The following is a 5876-nucleotide window of genomic DNA, read 5'->3' as shown; positions in this document are numbered from 1 at the left end:
GTTTATATTGGCCCTGGGTGAAAAGGGAAACCCTCATGACGCTGTAGATTGTCACGTGGTCTCAGTGTCGTTTGTCTAATCCAGCGGGAGGGTGAGAGCCAATGGACAGGTTGGGAAATGATTTGTTGATCTGCCAAGTCCCAGGTAGAAGGCACACACACGCCTGAGCATCATAGAAGAGGCCCTTCTCAGTAGACCCTGGCTGGCTTCCACCTGCCTCAGTTGTAGAAAATTATACTGTACCCTTAAAATAATAATAATTAATAATAATAAATAATTATTAATAATAATGTTAGCTGGATGCAAGAGCCTTATCAGTGGGGAGGCAAGAATTCTCTAGGCAAGGAATTCTTCAGTTCTCCCCTGCTAGGTTCAGAGGAAACCCCAATTGTCCAAACTCCGAAAAGCAGTCCAAATATCCAAAAATGAGCTCAACCTGGCCTATAGGAGGATTTCTGGTGGTTAGAAGACAGAGATAACATTCTCTCTCCCTCTCTCCTACCTCTTAACCCCAGCATGGAACAGTCATGTAAGTTTTTACATTTTCTAAATTGTGTTTCCAAGAGTCTAGCTTCTGTTGGGCCAGGAGGAGAGAGTGTGAGCAGGTTTGGCATTAGTAGCTCTGGTCCTTCGGTGAGGTGAAGCTTAAGCCTGACAGGCTGTAGAGATGTAGCCTCCTCCATCTCTGCCCTTTGTCCACGCCCACTGGTGATGAGTATTCCCCAGGCATGCCGAGCGCGACCTGAAGTCTTTGTGTCTCCTTGTCTCCTGTAACCAGATAGACTGAGGAAGCTGTGGGCCCTGGGCCAGGAAAGCTCATAGCTTAGCTCTCACATGGTATTTTCTCCTTGAGTTTGAGTAAGTCTATTGCTTGTTGTTTGTGTGTTTTTTGGTTTTAAACTGACCACTTGGAAGAAATACCTTGGTTATCTATGGTTCTCATGGTCTCCACCCCCTCACCCCCACCCCCTACCCCCCACCCCTGCCTTAGGAGCTGAGACAGAACCCAGGGCTTTGCACTGGCTAGGCAGGCACTCTGCCACTGAGCTAAGTCCCCAATCCCAGTTACACATTTTTTAATTAGCTAGATATAACTATTCAGAGAGCACATGTGTTTCAAAATATCATGTTACACATAATGAATATATACAGCATTTTCCACAGTTTATTTATATTAAAAGTAAGGTTCTGGAGAGATGGCTCAGTGGTTAAGCGTGTATTGCTCTTGAAGAAGACCCAAGTTTAGCTTCCAGAACCCTTATCAGACAGCTTACAATCGACTGTAACTATAGTTCCAGGGGGCATCTAACACTCCTGGCTCCTCGGGCACCTGTGCTACATGCACATTCTAACACACACACACACACACACACACACACACACACACACACACACACACTTTAGGAAATTTTTAAAAATTTCTTTAAGATTTATCAGTGCTCTACAAGAATAGCAAGCATTCTTAATTATTGAACCATTTCTCCAGTCCATAAAAATATATCTTTAAATTTAAGAACAAATAAAACAAAGATTTTAATATATGGTCCATAGAGTCATTTCTGTGATATATTGCCAAGCAGGGAAAAGTATTAAGATGACAAGAATGTGTGGATTACTGCTTCTCAGGTTTAAGGGATTCTATATCACTGCATTCCTCAAGAGCAGCTGAGGCATAGAAGTTCGAAAAGAAATAAAGAGGGCAGGGGCAGGAGTCAGAGGCTTGCCCCTGAGAGCAGAAATACCATCACAGATTTCAGAGCAGAACACAAGCAGACGTAATAGCTCCCCTAGTGGAAGGGCACAAAAACCCCCTTCTTGATCTCTTAGGGCAGCTCTGGCTGCTACTTCTTGACATGGGTTTTGACTTTGACAGTGTTCCCTCTAGGCATTGTGTCCTGTGGTCCGTCTGATCCCAGGTAGGGAGGATAAAGTCCTGTGAACCCCCACCCCTCCAACTCCTCTACCCTATCCCCACCCAGGTCCCCACAACCCCAGGGATTTTTACTCAGTGATAGAGAATTTACCTGGCACACATCCTGGGTTTGCAAAAACAACAGGGTCTTGTGGCACACACACTGTAATCCCAGTGCTTGTGAGGCTAAGGCAGTAAGATTTCAAATTCAAGGCCAGCCTGGGATGCTTAGTGGAAAAAAGAAAAGGTTTAGGCAGAGTGGACCTTGGTCTATTTATCTAGAGTCCTCAGTTGTATGTGAAATATTCATGCAGAAAATTTTAAAGTTGTTTTTAAGTCTTATTTTTTACTTTATGTGTATGAGTTTTGTCTGTATGGCACACATGTATGTATGTATGTATGTATGTATGTATGTATGTATGTATGTATGTGAACCTGACGCCCTTGGAGGCAGAAGAGGGAGTTAAATACTCTGGAACTTTACTATTATCTTATTGTGCTGGAGTACAATAACACTTATACTGACTTCAGTCTGGAGTTTGTGTTTTCTACCTAACTGCCAAGCCATCCATACGCAGAGCTCTTCATTGCAATTCATTGCCCTCAGCATTTTCTTCCTTTTATTTATTTATTTTATTTTTATTATTTATTTATTTATTTATTTATTTATTTATTTATTGCTTTTCAAGACAGGGTTTCTCTGTGGCATTGGAGGCTGTCCTGGAACTCACTCTGTAGACCAGGCTGGCCTCGAACTCACAAAGATCCGCCTGCCTCTGCCTCCCAAGTGCTGGGATTAAAGTGGGATTAAAGGCATGTGCCACCATTTCTTTTGTCTGATTTGTTTGGTTCTTCCCAAGACAATGTAGACTGCTGTGGAGGCAAGGCAGTAGGTGTCCTTGACTTCGATATATGCTTACTATTTCTGAATTAAGCTAGATGATAGGCTTTTAATTTTTACACGATCAGATATTGGGGTTCAATTTTATCAAAGACCTTTTCCTAATCTATGGAAATCATTATGGTTTGTTCTTAGACCTATTACCTCCATTGTAGGAATAGGCTTCATAGTATTGAACCACCTCTATTATATGTATGGCTTATGCCAACTCATCTTTAAATACACTGTAAGTTTTTTGTTTTATGTGTATATGCATACATGTATTTACTTGAATGTCTGTGCCATGTGTGAATGATACCCAAGCGGGGCAGAAGTGGGTGTCAAATCCCCTGGAACTGGAATTACACTTTTAAGCTGCCATATTGATGCTAGGAATTGAACCCAGATCCTCTGGAGGAGCAGCCAGTGCTCTTAACTACTGAGCCATCTCTCCAGACCTAAGACTTGTTAATATTTTGTGAGGTTGGTTGTTTCTTTTTTATATCATCTATTTTAGATTTGGTATCAGTGTTACACTTGCTTCATAAAAAGAAACTATTCTTTTTTATATGTTGTGGAATAGTTTATGTAACAGGAGAGATTATCTGGATATAACGGAGTGATTATCTGGCTTTAAAAGTTTTCTGGAGGAAATTGGACCATTCTGCTACAGGGCCTGTACTCAAGAAAATCTGCATGTACACATCATAAACAACTCACTGGGTGCATAATGCTGGTTTGCTCATTGAGTTAAATCCCAAGGCCAGGTGGCACCCGGAGGAACACAGGATATCACCTTCGGAAACTAACTATTCAGTATCCTTGGGAGTGTCCAAACATAAGTGTTCCAAGAGACAATAACAAAGGAGGGAGTACAGACAATCAGACATCAGCACCACGAATGTCAGGCATGGGACTGACCACCTGACCACAGGAGAGAGGCTAAGCTCTGGACCCTTTCCCTCCTTACATAGCATGCTGACTGGAGGTGTGATACAAAGTGGTTCACTCCTCCTAGAGTGTGAACCCAGCAGTCTTCAAATTGACCACCATCTGAAAAGAACATAACTAAGACTCAGCTTGTCTCTGCCCGTTGGCCTTTGTGATGACAGACAGCACAAGCAGTCATTTGGGTTACAAAGTCGCTAGGTGCTTTATGGGAATCATTTTCTGATAACCTTTTATGGAAATGTTTTAGCTCCATTTCGACATCAAGAAATTCTAAATTTCTTAGGAAATTCTAACCATACATTCTACCCAGCTTAAAGTTACAAGAATAGCATTTTTTTTCATTTATTTGCATCCTGTCAGAATAGCTAAAATAAAAAACTCCAATGACAGTTTATGCTGGAGAGGTTGTAGAGAAAGGGGAACACTCCTCCACTGCTGGTGGGAGTGCCAACTTGGGCAGCCACTTTGGAGATCAGTATGGAGATTCCTCAGAAAAATGGAAATCGGTCTACCACAAGATCCAGCAATTCCACTCTTGGGCATATACCCAAAAGATGTACACTCATACAATAAGGACATCTGCTCAACTATGTTCATAGGAGCATTATTTGTAATAGCCAGAACCTGGAAAGAACCTAGATGCCCCTTAACTGAAGAGTGGATAGAGAAAATGTGGTACATTTACACAGTGGAGTACTACTCAGCAGAAAAAAACAAATGGAATCTTGGAATTACAGGCAAATGGATGGCACCGGAAGAAGTCATCCTGAGTGAGGTAACTGTCACAAAAAGACAAGCATGGTATGCACTCACTCATAAGTGGATTTTAGAGATGGAGCAGGGCATTGCCAGCCCACAACCCACCGCCAGAGAGTCCGGGGTGCAGGGAGGACCCTAAGGGAGATATGCATGGTAACCCGGAGAAGGGTTAGGGGATGTGATCTCCTAATTGAATTGGGGGGGAGATGGGGAGGGTAGAAGGAGATGGGAGAAAGACAGAGAGAAAAGAGAGGAGGACATGGGAGAGCAGGAAGGTTGAGCTAGGGTAAGAATAGAGGAGAAAAGGATGTGAGATACCATAAAAGAGGGAGCCAGTATAAGTTGGAGGAGAGATCTGGCACTAGTGAGATCTTCACAGATCTACAAGAATGACACCAACTGGCATTAAGACTACCTTAAATGCCCTCCCATGATAATGAGAATGACTACCTTATATGCCATCCTAGAACTCTCATCCAGTGGCTGATGGAGGCAGAGGCAGACACCACAGCTGTGAACCGAATTGGACTCCTGGAACCCAGTTGCAAAGAGTGATGACCAAAGGAATCAAGATCGGGCTGGCAAACCCACAGAGGCAGCTGACCTAAACAAGGGGCATCACATGGACCCCAGATTGATGATTGGGGGGCCAGCATGGGACTGATCCAGAAACCCTCCCACCGAACCTGGGTGACAGAGAGGAGGCCTTGGCAATCTGTGGGACCTGGGAGAGTGGAGCAGTGTTTATTCCTGGCATACAGGACTCTGGGAGCCCATACCACGTGGAGGGACGCTCTCTCAGCCTGGACATAGGAGGAAGAACCTAGGCCCTTCCCAGGATGATGTGACAGACTCTGAAAATCCCTCATGGAGGCCCTTGCCCTCCCTGGGGAGTAGAAAGGGGATGGAGTGGGGGTGAGGGACTGGGAGGACTGGGGGTGGGGGAGGAGGAGAGGGAGAGGGAACTGAAAGTGACATGCGTAAAAAGTTAAATAAAAAATATATAAAAAAATAAAAATTCAAACACTTTTAAAAATTTTTTTGAAACAATGTCTCTTAACATAGCCCTGACCTGGAACTCACTTCATAGGTCAGGTTTGCCTTTGAGATCCGCCAGCCTGTCTCTTGACTGCTGGGATTAGAAGCTTATGCCACCAGGCAGAGCCTGTATTTACATACTTTCTTGACTGGGCAAAACTAGAACATTTTTTGGTTTGGTTTTTAGAATTAATATATATTAATTCTAGCATTTTGTTTTATATGTAACTATTTTCCGCTCTAAGAATTTTCAGAAGCTGGACCATGGTGCACACCTTTAATCCCAGCACTCAGGAGGTAGAGGCAGGTGGATCTCTGAGTTCAAAGCCAGCCTGG

This window comes from Mesocricetus auratus, unplaced genomic scaffold (genome assembly GCF_017639785.1).
Source record: "Mesocricetus auratus isolate SY011 unplaced genomic scaffold, BCM_Maur_2.0 Super-Scaffold_100691, whole genome shotgun sequence".
Classification (NCBI taxonomy): domain Eukaryota; kingdom Metazoa; phylum Chordata; class Mammalia; order Rodentia; family Cricetidae; genus Mesocricetus; species Mesocricetus auratus.
Note: the sequence above shows the minus strand (reverse complement) of the source record.